Here is a 16,123-nt window from a genome sequence, read left to right as displayed (position 1 = left end):
CCCCCCCCCCCCCCCCCCAGCCTGACAGTGATGCATCCGTGAAGACTGACACATGTGACGTGGGTCTGCTGACGGGAACTCCCTCTGACAGAACCAGGGTGTTTCCCCAGTGTCGGAGGTCTGCTCTCACGGAGGGAGGGACAGTGATCATCCGTCTCTTTTGTTTTACTGGATCCACACGCAGATGCGCAAACCACCTGTGGAGGCGTCTCATGTGTAACAAACCCAGCGGAACCACTGTGTGAGCTGATGACATCATTCCCAACAGCTTCATGACGGAGACAACTGTCTCCACTCTGCCAGGTCTTACATGGTGGAGTTGACTTTTAAAAGTGTCGAATCTCGTTTGTGATAAACGAGCCTTCATGGTGGTTGAATTTAATTCCACTCCCAGATAAACAATTGTCTGGGCCGGGAAAATCGAGCTTTTCTTCCAATTTATGGCGAAGCCCAGATTTATTAACAGGTGTGATGTCAACACCTGAGCCTGCATCACTGCTTCCTGTCTGGAATGTGTCAGGAGCAGCAGATCATCCAGGTAAAACAAAACTCTCATCCCTGCTCTGTGTAATGGATGCAGGGCTGTCTCCACACACTGAGAACGTACGATGACAGGCAGCCCGTTGTACTGATACTTCATCCCCTGAAAAGAGGAAAAACGCAGGAATTTTCTGTGTTGGGGTGATAGGTATGCGTTTCTTTGGATGTTGTACAGCAGCTGTCTGGTTGTCAACATGTGAAAAAAAAAAAAAGGTCTGTCCATGATCACCTTGTTGAAAAAACTGACAGATCCAAGATCTGTCTCATCCCTCTGGTCCGTTGGGAACCAGGAAGTAACGTGAGTAAAACCCTGTGTTTTCTCTCTGTTGGGAAACTCTGGAGATTACTTTTATCAGAAACACTTGGACTTCTGCATTTAGGGATGAGATTTGGTCTGAAGATGACAGGACCGTTTCTATAACTCCTCCGAACGGAGGGGGTCGGATTACAAACTGTAACTTGTAACCATTTGCATAACACCCTGTCCATCCATCTGAACGGTGAGCATGTTTTATTCACTCTACGTAACGTTCGTGGAGTGAACGTGCGTTTAAGTGATGCATCACGTTTTGTACGGCTGTCAGCAGTCCGCCCCTCAACCGCCGTCATGCGTCGCGGGAATGTTTTCTGCGTGACCCAAGGCGAGGCTTCCTCGAAAAAAGGCTCTGAACGCACCCGTGCGCTGCGTTCGGACCGCGGACCAACTTTCATGTACAGGTAGGCCGGTGATGAGGCGAAGCGTGTGACAGCTGATGATGCCGTGGGGCTGCGCGTTTGACGTCGCTGTACGAACGTTGAGAGGCGGAGGGCGTGACTTCATCTACGTTGTGCTGTTGGAGTGAAGGCTGCGAGCCCCGCGGGAGCACACATTTTCTCTGGAGGGACGCGCGCCGCTCTCGCTGGAGGGGCGCGTGCCGCTCTCGCTGGAGGGAGGCGGGACTCGTCACCGGGTTCATTCAGCTGCCTCACGCTTATGCTGCCATGAGCTGCCGAACGCTGAGACGCGGTGGGTGACGGCTGCCCGCATTTGATTCGGTGAGGCGAGTGTCGCTCTTGTGAGAGCGAGGACCTCCACCTGACCCAGCCTGCGGTCCACATTTATACTGATGTGAGCCGGTGAGCGCCGGGCAGCTGTGTGTGCGCCAACATCAGCGCAGCACTGTTGGATGGAGGCTGTTTCATCCCACGAGTGCGAGTTTGACACCGCTTGGGTGAGGATCGTGCCGCTCGGGATGATAACAAGTTATTTTCGCTTACCATTGTGTTGTGTGATCATCTCGTCATGTCTTGGAGCAACGGTGAGTTTAAAAAAACCTTTATTTAAGGACACCGGCTCGTTATGTGTGAAGGATGTGTGCGCAGCCGCTGTTAGTTCATCCGAGCTTACAGACTGGCTAAAAACAGACACTTTGATCATTGAATGATGATTTATTTCAACTTTGTGTCACTTTTACGCACACCCTCCGCAGACCGTCATTTTTTAAATCTTCTCCCCCGTGAGCTCTGCGATTTGTTTGCCCAGAGCGCTGTCTTGCAAGCGAACTCTGGGGAAACGCTGAACTGCAGGTTGCCGGAATGAAGAGGGCTGGATTCTGACGGGCGGGGCTGGTGGTAGAACTGAGCGAGAGCTGCGGCCGTGGAAACGTCGATGCTTTGCTAGCGACGGTCCCTCCAGCGGGCCGGGGGGCGGGATGAGCCGCGCGGCTTGATGAGGTGGCGCACAGCCTCTGGCACCTCCTCCGACTGCTTCAATTCGCCAGCATGGTTTTGAAGCTGTTCTCGAACAGCGCGTCCGCCGTGATGGGCCCTCCATCAGGTCTTTGTGCAGTTTCTCCGGCAGCGAGGGAGAGTAATGAAACCAGGTGGATCGTTGGATCATCGTCATCCACGCTACAATCCTCAACAGGCAAACCGTAGAAGAGGCACACATGTTGAAGATGACGTTTGCTGCCTTACAGAGGGAGTTCTTTGTCTCCAAGGCAGGTCTGCGGCCTTTGGCCCCTTGGACATGCTATATGCTAGCAGCGCCACGTTGTTGCTAGCTGCGGCTGCCTGAAAGCAAATTGATGGGCTCGATTGGAGAGCGTGGTCACCGTCTGGTTCGAGTTTCTCCGGAGGGACGGGACGCTGCTCCGACCTGGACAGCTTCGCTCCTAAGCTTCCGCGAGGCTTGGCTCCAGGGGGGTTACCGAGGGATAGCCCCGCTCGGTGAACCCCTCCACTCTGGTGATGGGTGTGGACTGGGGACAGACTCCCCCAATCTAGCAGGAAAGAACCGTCTGTGGCCTCGCCCGTAGGACGTCCTGTTGGGAGCACGAGGCCATATGGGTCAAGACGGTGAGCCGGAATGGAGCCCAGTAAACAACATTCCCGCCGGATCATCCGAACTGGCGGGAAAGGCGTAGGACGTAAAAAAGGGTCCTTTCATGTCAGCCTTCTCCTGGGTTACGCCGGGCAACCCCTGAGGGTGCCGTCGGCCGGGAGCGGTGTGATCGCCGATGCGAAAACGAGGTGGGATGGGGTGAGCATTCACTCAGCCCCCCTCCACGGACACTATGCTCCCCAGGAGGGAATGAGCAGTAGGGGCTGCAGCTGAGCACGCCTGTCCCGGAGGAACCATCCGATTCGCTCCGAGGGTCGGCGATAAGAGGAAAAAATACAAGATGGCGTTGTCCAGCGTGTAGTGACCTGTCACTGGAAAATATTCCTCGGCGCTTACCTTGGAATAGGACTGCTCGTCATCTTCTCCTCGGGGAGGAGAACTCACCGGACGACCGCGGTGTTCAGAAGGAACAAGCTTGCTAGCAGCCAAGCATCCTTAACAAAGGTTGGTCATCTAAACAATTTTCCTTCTTTGTTCTTCTGACAGTGCTATTTTAGCTCGCTGAAGAAAAAGATGGGAGCCGATTTCCCGCTCTTAACGTAATTTATACGGACCGGGTGGGGCCCACATAGCAGGTGGGCGTGGATTAAATTTTTTCAGTGCTTATGCTGCGCATAACGGGATAAGCCCATCAGCGAAAGCCTTAAAGGGCGAAGCCTATACGACATAGAACTGCTCTACTGAAGGTTTTTAATGACATTTTCATATCTACAGACGCAAGTGATTCTGTACTGCTTGTCCTATTGGACCTTACATCTGCTTTTGACACCATCGACCACAAGATCCTCATTTCTAGACTGGAGCAGTGGGTGGGCATCACAGGGTCAGCCCTTAAATGGTTTGGGTCCTACCTCTCTGACAGAACCTTCTGTGTCAATATCAAAGATTTTAGTTCGGCATCGACAGCACTCCAGTGGGGGGTACCGCAGGGGTCCATCCTTGGTCCCCTTCTCTTTTCTTTATACCTGCTGCCACTAGGTGCTATCTTCCACAAATACAACATACCCTGGAGAAAAAGTTTCCTCAGGAAGAAAAAGAGTTAGCAGTGCTTGCTAGATACTGGGGTACGCAGAAAGATCTGGCTCAAGGACAGCCTATTAAAGTAATAACACAGAGCCAAGTGCACAAATATCTCAGAAAGAGAACAATTGAGAGTACCAAAGCTACCAACACAAGAGGGGGTAGATGGGAAGACATTTTGTTAGACCCTGATCTAGAGATAGGACCGGCACAGCCGGCAAGCAGAAAAATGACGAAAGAGACACCTGAAAAACAAAAAATGCATGACTGGACTCTCTACACGGATGGATCCAAGAAGGAAAATACTGGCAGGGCAACGAAGAAGTCGATCGTTACGTCCAGCAGAGAAAAATAGTTTTTGTCAGGATTGAGAAGTGGGACAGGACCTCCGAAGGTCGGAGGGTCCCAGAAGAGTATGTGTTAGAGGTTGTGCGGGGCGTGCATGAAGACCTAGGTCATGCGGGCGTGCAACCTACACGTAAGGAGTTGGAGAGTCAGGACCTCTGGGTCCCTTTAAAACAAATCCGCAAAGTGCTGCAGGACTGCAAAGTATGTGGTCAATACAACGCAGGGAGGCGAGGGCACCGAGTGGATGGGCAAAGTATCAAAAGCACCATACCCTGGGGCTCAGTATGCATGGATGTAGCTGGGCCTATGGGAGTCACAGGCAAGAAGGGAGAGAAATACCTTCTAGTGCTAGCAGACTCAATGTCGGGGTATGTGGTAATAAAACCAGCAAGAAAAGCTAATGGCAACAGTGTTGTTAGCATGTTAGAGCAAGTCTGTGGGTCGTTAGGCGTTCCAAAGGAACTGAGAACTGATAATGGAACGCATTTTCACAACGCACAAGTGGATCACTGGTGCCAGACTTTTGGGGTAATGCTTGTGTATTCACCTCCCTACACACCTCAAGCCAACAGAGTGGCCGAAAGAGCCATAGGTCTAGCCAAAATTTGGATAGCTAAAAATGCTAATACCAAAGAATAGAGTACTAAAACTGTAGAAATAGGACAGGCCTTGAATGACAGGCGTCGAGCTGGTAGACTCTACCCCTCAAAGGAGCTTAACCAATGACAGTTCACCACGCAGGAAACTGGGTGGGGCTCCGATGATAAGGATGAACAGCCAGACCCTGAAACCTCATTCAAGGTGGGGCAGAAGGTGTGGGTCAGAGCACAGGATCACACATCAGCAGTGGCAGTAAGGCCCAAATACAACACCACAGACAGAGTAAAGGGAGTGTTAGACAAAAACACAGTCGAGTTAGTAAAGAAAGGGATCCAAGGAATAGAGCAATTGAAGCCAATTCCTAGCTAAGTTGAAACCAGAAACCGGAGTATGGCCAAAGAACCAAGCACCATGCTCCCGTTTATTAGAATGGCCACTATATGCAGGGGAGTTATCCTATGAAAAACAGCTTCAGAGCTTTGGGCAGGTAGGGCTCTGAAAACATTGGAATATGCTAAAAAATGATACCTGTCAACAGAAGATGAAGCCATCAGAAGGAACAAGCTGGAAAACAACTGTGTGATCTGACTGGACCCAAGTGGTCTACCCCTTCTCTGGGAAGGACCAGGGAAAAAGAAACCCCTCAAACCTAAAGCAAGTAAGCAACATATCCGAGATTTAGAAGTAAAACCTATAAAAGTGATGGATGCATTTATTTGTGGGAAGTGCATAGTCTCTGTCCTGCCTCGGATGATTATAATAACACAATGGGATTTGAGTGGCAAAGGCCCAAGAGACTGTACTTGTGAGTGGAATGGAACCGTCGTGAAATACTGTGGGGGCTGTAAAGAAGAAATGCAAAACTGTCAGCTATTGCACTCAGAAAGGGCAGTGGGTTGGCAAGTAAGGAGATACTATGACCCCCTCAAACCCTTTAAAGCACAGTTGGACGAAAGAAAATCCGAGGCCCCAAAAGAAACCCAAGGATGCAACAGTATGACCAAGGGCCGAACGCAACACCCTCGGCCCCACCTTTATATCCAGGGATAGTTAAACCCAATGAGGGGGAAAAGGCTAAAAAGAAAGGGAAATGTTGGAACCCTCAGGATTTGCTCGAACAATCAGTGCAGCAAGCCAGGCCCTATAATCCCTCAATGGGAAAGGCGAGAAACGCACCTCTCAGCACTAATCCGTTTCCACTGGGCTTCAGGGTGTTCAGGGACCCGCCAGGGACAGACGGAGGTGAAGTAAACCAGCTACCTGATGAAGTGAACGAAGAAGCTCAAAAAGGCGGCTGGAAGGGCCCCTGGGAGCTAACAACATGGGCTCAACTTGTAGCAGAGGTAATCCTAAACCAAGATCTCCCATTAATCGACCTGCTGGAGGTTCCTTGAGAGGCAGGGACCAGGCACACAAATCTATACTACCACACCACCAGCCTGGATGCATGGGCTATACACGGGGCTAGACCCAATCAAAAAACAACTGAGTATCTAGTGACCCCAGAAGCCTGGGAGAGGAAAGGAGAGCTGTAGATTCCCAGAATGGCTGCACAACAGGTAGACACTCCCATAAGGCCAGACTCCACCCAGAGGGTTAGAGTTTCCATGCAGATGATCATTGCACCATACAGGGGAGTGTACTTCATTGGGGTCACAATCCAGCCGATTGAAGACAGTAAAAACGATGCTGAAAAGCCTCAACCAAGTAAAACAGACAAAAGATAAAGTGTGCTGAAATCCTGGACCGGCAAGACGTTCTAGAGGAGATGGAAACTCACAGACAAGAAAATGAACGAGTAAGAACTGACCAAAGGGGCGCTAGACTCATCAACGGATCTCATTGCAGAAAAAGGTTAGAAAGACGATTGCTAATAGATATTGTAAGATGCCCTAGCCCCATCTGGGAAGGAAGAGATAACATGAAATTACCTGAAATCATCGAGGAATGTTGGTCATGGGACGAAACCACGCTAATAACTGTCCCGGATTGTTGGCCGTGGGAAATGGACTTCCTCCCGAGATCTAAGGAACAGCCACATGAGTACGTATGGAATATGTTATTTCAAAGATCCAGAACTGGGCCATACAAGCCAGCCCTGATTGTCAGAAGACAGCTGGTAAAATTAGACCGACCCAGAAAAGATTATTCAATTTTTACAAATAAAACAAAGAATTATTACAGCTTGAGTGTAAGAACCTTCCGTAAACCAGACCTCACCAGGGCGGCTCCACAGATTATTGGCTTTGTTAGGATTTGCTAGGAAGGATCGAACCCAGAGTGCAAACAGTGACTCAACTCGGCAGAAATACAAAAATAGGAATTTAATGGTAAATAAAGATACAAAATAACAAGCTGACGGGGCAGCAAAACTTACATGAAACAGGAAGAAGGCACGGGAAACTCAGGGGGACTCAGGAGACACGGGAGACTCAGGGAACTAGGAGGACTCAGGGGGAACACAGGAGACCCAACGAGTACGACGCGGCAACGAACAAGATTGACAGACAGCTTATATACAGGGACAAGACGAGACGTGATTACAAACAGCTGGGACGAGACACGGGTAGCACTAATAGAACTAATGAGGGAGCACGAGGGAACACAGACACAAACTGGGCCACAGAAAGGTACCATCCTTACAGTACCCCCCCCTCAAGGACGCCCCCAGGCGTCCCCCAAAAAAACCCCTCCCGAAGGACTTGGGCGGGTGGAGGGCGGCACTGCAAGGGTGGAGGGCCCGAGGAAAACACGAGGACCAGAGAAAAAAATATGAAAAACACGAGGGAACACAAAGGATTTGGACGGTCAAGGGATCGTCCCTAGGAGTCATTGTTCCGGCGGGCAGCCGGGAGGCTGTCCATCAAACCGAGCCAGGTCAGGGGGGCGGCCTGGAGGCCGTCCAAAACACAGAACCAGAGGGAACGCAGCATGTGTCAAGGAGTCCTGGGGAGCTGCAGCATGCGTCAAGGAGTCCTGGAGAGCTGCAGCATGCGACGGAGAGTCCTGGGGAGCTGCAGCATGCAACGGAGAGTCCTAGGGAGCTGCAGCATGTGACGGAGAGTCCTGGGGAGCTGCAGCATGCGACGGAGAGGCCTGGGGAGCTGCAGCAGACGACGGAGAGGCCTGGGGAGCTGCAGTGGATGACGGAGAGGCCTGGGGAGCTGTAGAGGACGATGGAGAGGCCTGGGGAGCTGCAGCGGATGACAGAGAGGCCTGGGGAGCTGCAGCGGACGACGGAGAGGCCTAGGGAGCTGCAGCGGACGACAGAGAGGCCTGGGGCGCTGCAGCGGATGACGGAGAGGCCTGGGGAGCTACAGCGGACAACGGAGAGGCCTGGGGAGCTGCAGCGGATGACGGAGAGGCCTGGGCCTGGGGAGCTGCAGCGGACGATGGAGAGGCCTGGGGAGCTGCAGCGGATGACAGAGAGGCCTGGGGAGCTGCAGCGGACGACGGAGAGGCCTGGGGAGCTGCAGCGGACGACGGAGAGGCCTGGGGAGCTGCAGCGGACGACGGAGAGGCCTGGGGCGCTGCAGCGGACAACAGAGAGGCCTGGGGAGCTACAGCGGACGATGGAGAGGCCTGGGGAGCTGCAGCGGATGACGGAGAGGCCTGGGGAGCTGCAGCGGACAACGGAGAGGCCTGGGCCTGGGGAGCTGCAGCGGACGATGGAGAGGCCTGGGGAGCTGCAGCGGACGAAGGAGAGGCCTGGGGAGCTGCAGAGGACAACGTAGAGGCCTGGGGAGCTGCAGCGGACGACGGAGAGGCCTGGGGAGCTGCAGCGGACGACGGAGAGGCCTGGGGAGCTGCAGCGGATGACGGAGAGGCCTGGGGAGCTACAGCGGACAACGGAGAGGCCTGGGGCTCTGCAGCAGACGACGGAGAGGCCTGGAGCTCTGCAGCAGACGGCGGAGAGGCCTGGAGCTCTGCAGCAGACGGCGGAGAGGCCTGGAGCTCTGCAGCAGACGGCGGAGAGGCCTAGAGCACTGCAGCAGACGGCGGAGAGGCCTGGAGCTCTGCAGCAGACGGCGGAGAGGCCTGGAGCTCTGCAGCAGACGATGGGGAGGCCTGGAGCTCTGCAGCAGGAACAGGAACTTCTGCGACAGGAACAGGAACTTCTGCGGCAGGAAGAGGAACTTCTGCGGCAGGAAGAGGAACTTCTGCGTCAGGAACTTCTGCGCCAGGAACTTCTGCGTCAGGAACTTCTGCGCCAGGAACTTCTGCGCCAGGAACTTCTGCGCCAGGAACTTCTGCGGCAGGAACAGGAACTTATTCGGCAGGAACAGGAACTTCTGTGGCAGGAACAGGAACTTTTGCGGCAGGAACAGGAACTTCTGCGGCAGGGACAGAAACAGGAATGGAACCCTCTGCGGCAGGAACGGAGTCTTCTGCGGCAGGGACGGAAACAGGAACGGAACCCTCTGCGGCAGGAACGGAGTCTTCTGCGGCAGGAACAGAAACAGGAATGGAACCCTCTGCGGCAGGAACGGAGTCTTCTGCGGCAGGGACGGAAACAGGAACGGAACCCTCTGCGGCAGGAACGGAGTCTTCTGCGGCAGGAATGGAGCACTCGGTGGCGGCGACGGCAGGAAAGGAGCCCTCTGCGATGGTGGCGGCAGGAATGGAGCCCTCTGCGGCGGCGGCAGCAGGAACGGAGCCCTCTGCGGCGGCAGGAACGGAGCCCTCTGCGGTGGCAGGAACGGAGCCCTCTGCGGCGGCAGGAACGGAGCAGGCGAGCTGAGGAGAGTCTGCCGGAACCCCCTCGGAACAGGAGAGCTGAGGAGCGTTAGCCGGAACCCCCTCGGAACAGGAGAGCTGAGTAGCGTCGGCCGGAACCCCCTCGGAACAGGAGAGCTGAGGAGCGTCTGCCGGGACCCCCTCAGAACAGGAGAGATGAGGAGCGTCTGCCGGGACCCCCTTGGAACAGGAGAGGTGAGGAGCATCTGCCGGGACCCCCTCGGAACAGGAGAGGTGAGGAGCGTTCGCCGGAACCCACTCGGAACAGGAGAGGTGAGGAGCGTTCGCCGGAACCCCCTCAGAACAGGAGAGGTGAGGAGCATTCGCCGGAACCCCCTCGGAACAGGAGAGCTGAGGATCCACCTCAGGGATGGCAGTGAAAGGGGTTTTAAAAGTCCCTATCTTGGATAATAAAAAATCATACTCGGGGAGCAAAGAAAGACCAGGGATAGAAAATAAAAAATCATCCATCTGGGACAAAACGATATCAAAGGAAGACGGGTTAGTTTTAGCAGAATGAAATAATTCTAATAGGGTCTGATTAATTTGAAAAATCTCTTGATGAAAATGAATGAAAAAAGGGAATGTCTCTATGTGGGGGTGTGGTGACGGGTGCCGCCCCCACCGGAAACCTGGAAGGTGAGGCGGTGGAACACGCCCCCACGGAGTCACTACACTCCGGAGGTACGGTCAAACTGGGTCGGACAGCCGCGGCACGGAGTGGCGGTGAAAGGCCGGATTCCGCCCCCACCAAGAACCTGGAAAGTGAGGCGACAGAACCCGCCCCTGTGTCGTCAAGTGGACCGGACTCACCGAACCGAACAGGAGTGGACCGAAGCTCCCGCGGGACGCTGGATCTCGCCCCCACCGGAAACCTGGGAGGTGAGGCGGCAGACCCCGCGCCCACAGAAACACCGGAACCAGCTCTAAAATTCTACTCAGCCGACGAGACCGGGCCAGTCGCCGCGGACTGCCTCCGGAACCGTCTTCTGCCACTACGGCGGCAGTGGGACGGCAGAAGGACAGGGACGGAGTGGAGCTCGTCCATCTTAGCTCGCAGAGGAAAAAAGAAAAAAAGGTGAGTTTGCCGAGAGAGACCCTGCCCGCTGGGTTCTGGTCTAGTCGCGTCGTAATGTTAGGATTTGCTAGGAAGGAGCGAACCCAGAGTGCAAACAGGGACTTAACTCGGCAGAAATACAAAAATAGGAATTTAATGGTAAATAAAGATACAAAATAACAAGTTGACGGGGCAGCAAAACTTACATGAAACAGGAAGAAGGCACGGGAAATTCAGGAGGACTCAGGAGACACTGGAGACTCAGGGAACTAGGAGGACTCAGGGGGAACACAGGAGACCCAACGAGTACGACGCGACAACGAACAAGACTGACAGATGGCTTATATACAGGGACAAGACGAGACGTGATTACAAACAGCTGGGATGAGACACGGGTGGCACTAATTTAAATAATGAGGGAGCACGAGGGAACACAGACACAAACTGGGCCACAGAAAGGTACTATCCTTACAGGCTTCATGTTAATAAGCGTCCAGTGGGGATTACCATACAACCCCAGCCCGATGGGGACCCCGTGGATCTTCGATGTCGTTTATCTGCAAGTGTTGGGATGGCAGGTTAAGGTCAAGTGGGGCCCCAACTACAGAGAGCCTCACCAAACGGAATACTGTGAAATCTCGGTGGGAGAACTAATAATTTGGGCCACAAGCCCAACCCTGAGAACGAAGATCTAAGGGAATGTGAAAGGTATCGGGTAGTGGTCGAAAATACTCAGCTACCCCTGCGAATGTTGTATGACCGAGTTTTGACGCCTGTCAACCACTGGAATGGATACCCCATGAGATCGGCATATAGGGCGACGGTATCCTAGAGGGGGCTCCCCCTGGTCAGCACAGTAACCTCACAAATGGAGGTGGGTGCACTGTACAGACAGTATGAGGCAAAATCATGCAAATATGCCAGACAACAGGAGCAAGAGGCAATGGACCGTTTCCACAGGGGAGAAAGCCCACTCAACAGCATCTTTAACGTGCTAGAAGGCCCCCAACTGGAGCCCACCAGGTGGAACATCCACCAATGGAAGTGGGTGTGGAGAGGATTATGACCACTCATGCCACACCCATCACCCCTCTGTCTAGAATTCTATAAGGAACGAGTGACAAGAGAAGAGGGCATAGCTCCAGGGGAAGTGAAGAGTGAAACACCCATGCTCATGACCCATCGGGCAGAAAGTAATCCAATGCTGTCATGCCTGCTCGCGCAAGAAAGCCCATAAAAAAGGAAGACATTATACACTCTAAGCCAATTGATGTCGCTGTAGCCAACGTATTAATTCAATATGATCGGAAAGGCCCCAAAATACCAGCGATAATAACAGTAAATGATGTAACATGGCTTGACTGGCCACAACAAGACTTTTCTGTATGGAAGAACCCCTCCAAGGATTATTTTTATGAAAACACCCAGTACATCAGGAGACCTCGCCGGGATGAACCTCAAAAGAAATATAACCGAAGCCTGGCATGGCTCCCCCAATACAGCACCCCTATCTGCTCTTGCCCACCAGAGTCCCCATGGATATTCAATGTGGTCTATTTGATTATTTCTGGATTAAGAATCAAACTCAGGTGGGGACCTAACTATCGAGAGCCGTACCAGAGCCAATTCTTCAAAATTTCAGTAGGAGAAATGGTAATCTGGACCACAAGCCCACCTATGGTGAGCGTAATCCAAAGAAAGGTATGTAAACTGGAGAGGTATGTGTTAGAAAACCAGTACCTGCCCCTTAGAATGGTAGGAGATCGAAAGATGACCCCCTACAATCGTTTGATAAGTCCCAGGGCAAGATTAGGATACAAAGTACAAGTGTTGTGCAAAGGCCAGCCACTTATAGCTCAAGTAGAGGTATTAGCAGAAGAGGGCCAAAAAGAAATGGAGTATCATTCACTGATTAATCAACTCGGACCAGTAAAAAGAAAAGAGTGGGAAGCCGCTTTCAGGCCATTATGGAACAGATGTGAACCCCAACCTGAACCTAAAGAACGGTTGGTGATGCAGTGGAAATGGGTGTGGAAAGGTTTGCAACCTGGATTACTACACCCCTCTCCACTATATCTGAAACTTCTTAAGGGACAAGTGACCACAGTCAACAGACACTCTGAGAGAAGGGCAAGAGCTAGAAGCAACACAGGCCCTTTTCCAAAATGGTCCCTCTGAAAAACAGAAACCCGAACAGCGATGATTCAAACAGCGAAGATTCAGACAACTCTGATTATGATGATAAACCGACCCCCGACCGACCTAAGGACTGTGTAAGGATTACGATTTTGGAAAAAGCAGCTTGCCTACGTACCCTAATGGGGGGACTCATAGTGTTAATAGGCTTTGTAATGTTGTTGGTTATTTTGTATCATTTGTATTATTTTGTAATTAGACCATGGAGCCTCACGCATGTGACGGTCTCCCACGGGAGATCCAAGTATGCAAACATGACCTGCTGGGATATCACTCGAAGAAACATATTCATGCCATGGAACCAGAATGAGACCATTCAAAATCAAACTTTGACTTGGAATCGAGTGAAACGAACGGGTTATTGAGCCTGGAGGAAAAAGCTGAATCTCACACCAGAATGGATAGCAGCTATCGACGCTGAGAATCTGACCGGAATAGCATGGACCATCACCGACCTGTTAGTCCTGCAGGATGGAGATGTAGTTTGGATAGCAGTTTTGAAAAAACAAGTTAAAAGAACAAAAATATGTAATTGGATTCACCCTGACAAAGAACCACCCGAATGGCAATGTGATCGGGCCTGCCGACCACTGCCAGGGTTGGCCCACCAAGGCCACTGGGATAAAGAAGTGATTTATCCCACGCCACCAAAAGATGAAAGCTGTCAGATGATTCTCCCTAGGGCAACATCCACTTAGATTGTGACAAAATACCCCCACTCATTCAAAGAAACCACACCGGAGCATATAAAAGCCGTACTGGAATTAAGACCATTCACACTGTAAGGCACAAGAAGGTACTCAAACCCAATGCAACAGACATAAAGCCTCACCAACGACCTACTGAGGCCTATGAAACCCCCCCGCCGGGCAATGTAATACAAATGGTAAAGATAGAATTTGATGATAACGGGGCAGAGTCAGCCGCACCAGAATATTTTAAGGAACACAAATTAAAGAAGCTCCCAATCTGCTATTGGAACCTGTATGGTGAGTGTAACTCTCAAAATTATTTACCAATAACCCCAGTAGCAAATCAACGATATTATTACTGGAGTTGGGCAGCTATATTTCAGCCTGTTAACCCCTGGCACGAAGATTGGCTGAACATGACATTACCATGGGTATGGGTGGTCCCTAGTTTGCCCCACTTCGAAGGTGACTTTGTGGAGGGGTATACCAGGACTTACGCAGGCCTGATGGGACCACATTACTCAAACATGTACAGGTATGTGCAGAGGCTGCCCAAACCAAATGAGCTACAGAACTAAAGAAAGAAAAAACGATCAAAATATTACTCCAAGCCTGGCATGAGTATCACAATAGAGATGACTCACGCACTTGGTGGGGTGTATCAATTCTTAGCTATAGTTTACTCCAAAGAGCAGGACATATGGTCAAATGTTTTATATCGGCCCGACAGGTATGTCAGCCCAAGATCATGGAACATGAGGTGTAACCGGAAAAAAGATGTGTGTATATTTAGCCTAGCCCACAGGCCCTGTCATGAGTTACCCGGATGGGAAACTTACTGTCAAAGTCATTATAAAGAAGAATTCACAACTCATGCAGCGGAGGTAGTGTGGAAAAAGTATAATGATGGAAAATGGAGAAGATCTGTACCCGACAGTACAAGTTGCACTAACGTCATATTAGGACATCAGCTGAAAACTAGAAAGAGTATTCAAGGAGTGATTGTCCCCTTCGTCTCCGATTCTATTATTGCTCTGGCCGAAGGACATGCACTAAGATGACACCTATGCTTTAGCGATGAGTTGTATGGCTACGATTGGGTAGGGCCAAACAAAATCTATTCTAATCTCACATGTCAGTATCCAGAAGAAAGTTGGAAAAAATGTGGCAAGGGAGAGGAAGAACATAACTGTGCCTGGTATGAAACTGTTAGTTACACAGTAGGTTGTAAAGTCACGGAAGTAATACATGAAGTAGGAGAAGTAATTAAGGAAGGCGGAAGAACTGTTGAGGGATGGATAGTTGATCTTTTCTTTCAGATCTGGCCTTATTTGGCAAGCTTAGTTGGTGTGATAGCTGTTGCCTTATTAGGATGTGTGCTCCTACAAGAAGACCTCAAGGCCATGTGCTGCCCATGTGGGAGGAACTACAAGCCACTCCCACCAGAACCGGGCACTGGCTCGGCTTAAAACTGAGAAATCAAGGAAACAGGCTCACCTCCGCCCCGGAGCAGCAGAGAGCATAACTCAAGAAATCTTCAAACTCCAAATCATCATGGACTGCCAGACAACTAGCACTCCGACAGACGTGAGCACCTTCTATGAAGAATCAGATAGTACCGCAGTACCCACTCAGACCCCTTGGCCACGGTGACCATCCTACTTCAAGGGCAGCACGGTAGAATATTTTTAACAATGACTGCATGGATGTGCTACTGCCACACGGGCGAATGGGGTAGAGGGCGATTAATGCGATTCTCTGTGGCCTTCCAGGCCTATGCCAAGATAATCGTGACCCATGTAATACTGAAAAGAGCTGAAATTATGCCACACTTATTTGTCACCTACTTACTGGGAAGGGTCAAGCTCTCATTCCAGCAAATAGCAGTAATCTCATCCTGGCTGCTAGTAGACTCCATAGTGGTGACCATTGAGTGTGTGGCCACACTTACCCCCTTGCCTATACCCATCACAAACTGTGGGAACACAGCTGGAAGAATCGTGACGGCAGTAATGGAAGGCACCATGGCCATCACTGTGTTAGCACACCTGTTGCATCAAACCCTGTCCTTGCGACCCCAAAATAGACACCGTTGGACCATGAAAATAGCAATCCTAATCGGATGGGGTCTGGCCTGGGGAGTCTGTTCTGTGCTATACTGGACTGGTCTCTGTAGTACAATGCCGATTATAATTTGGATGATGACTTATGCTGCCATCTTAAAAACCAGACCTGAACTTATTCCTGCTGCACCGGAGGGAAGCGGAGGCCACAGAATCTCCATAGATTGAATCCCCGATCCACCGAAGATACAAAACTTAATCATTATATCCAACAATGCTTAAATTCCCCCCTTTGCTAATGCTATAATTAATCATTAATCGAATGTCTGTTTAACTCCGGGCCACATTGCTCGATGATTTAATTGATGTCGGCTAACGGCCTGTATAGGCCCAGTTATGGTTGAGGGCCTTTGAAAAGCAATGGAACCCGGGGAAGAGAAAAAATAAATAAAAATAACAACAACAAAAAATTAAAAAATTATATATA

The sequence above is a fragment of the Nematolebias whitei genome, chromosome 11, assembly GCF_014905685.2.
Source record: "Nematolebias whitei isolate Nwh7 chromosome 11, NemWhi1, whole genome shotgun sequence".
Classification (NCBI taxonomy): domain Eukaryota; kingdom Metazoa; phylum Chordata; class Actinopteri; order Cyprinodontiformes; family Rivulidae; genus Nematolebias; species Nematolebias whitei.
The sequence above is the reverse complement of the archived record's forward strand: the minus strand, read 5'-3'. Positions refer to the sequence as shown.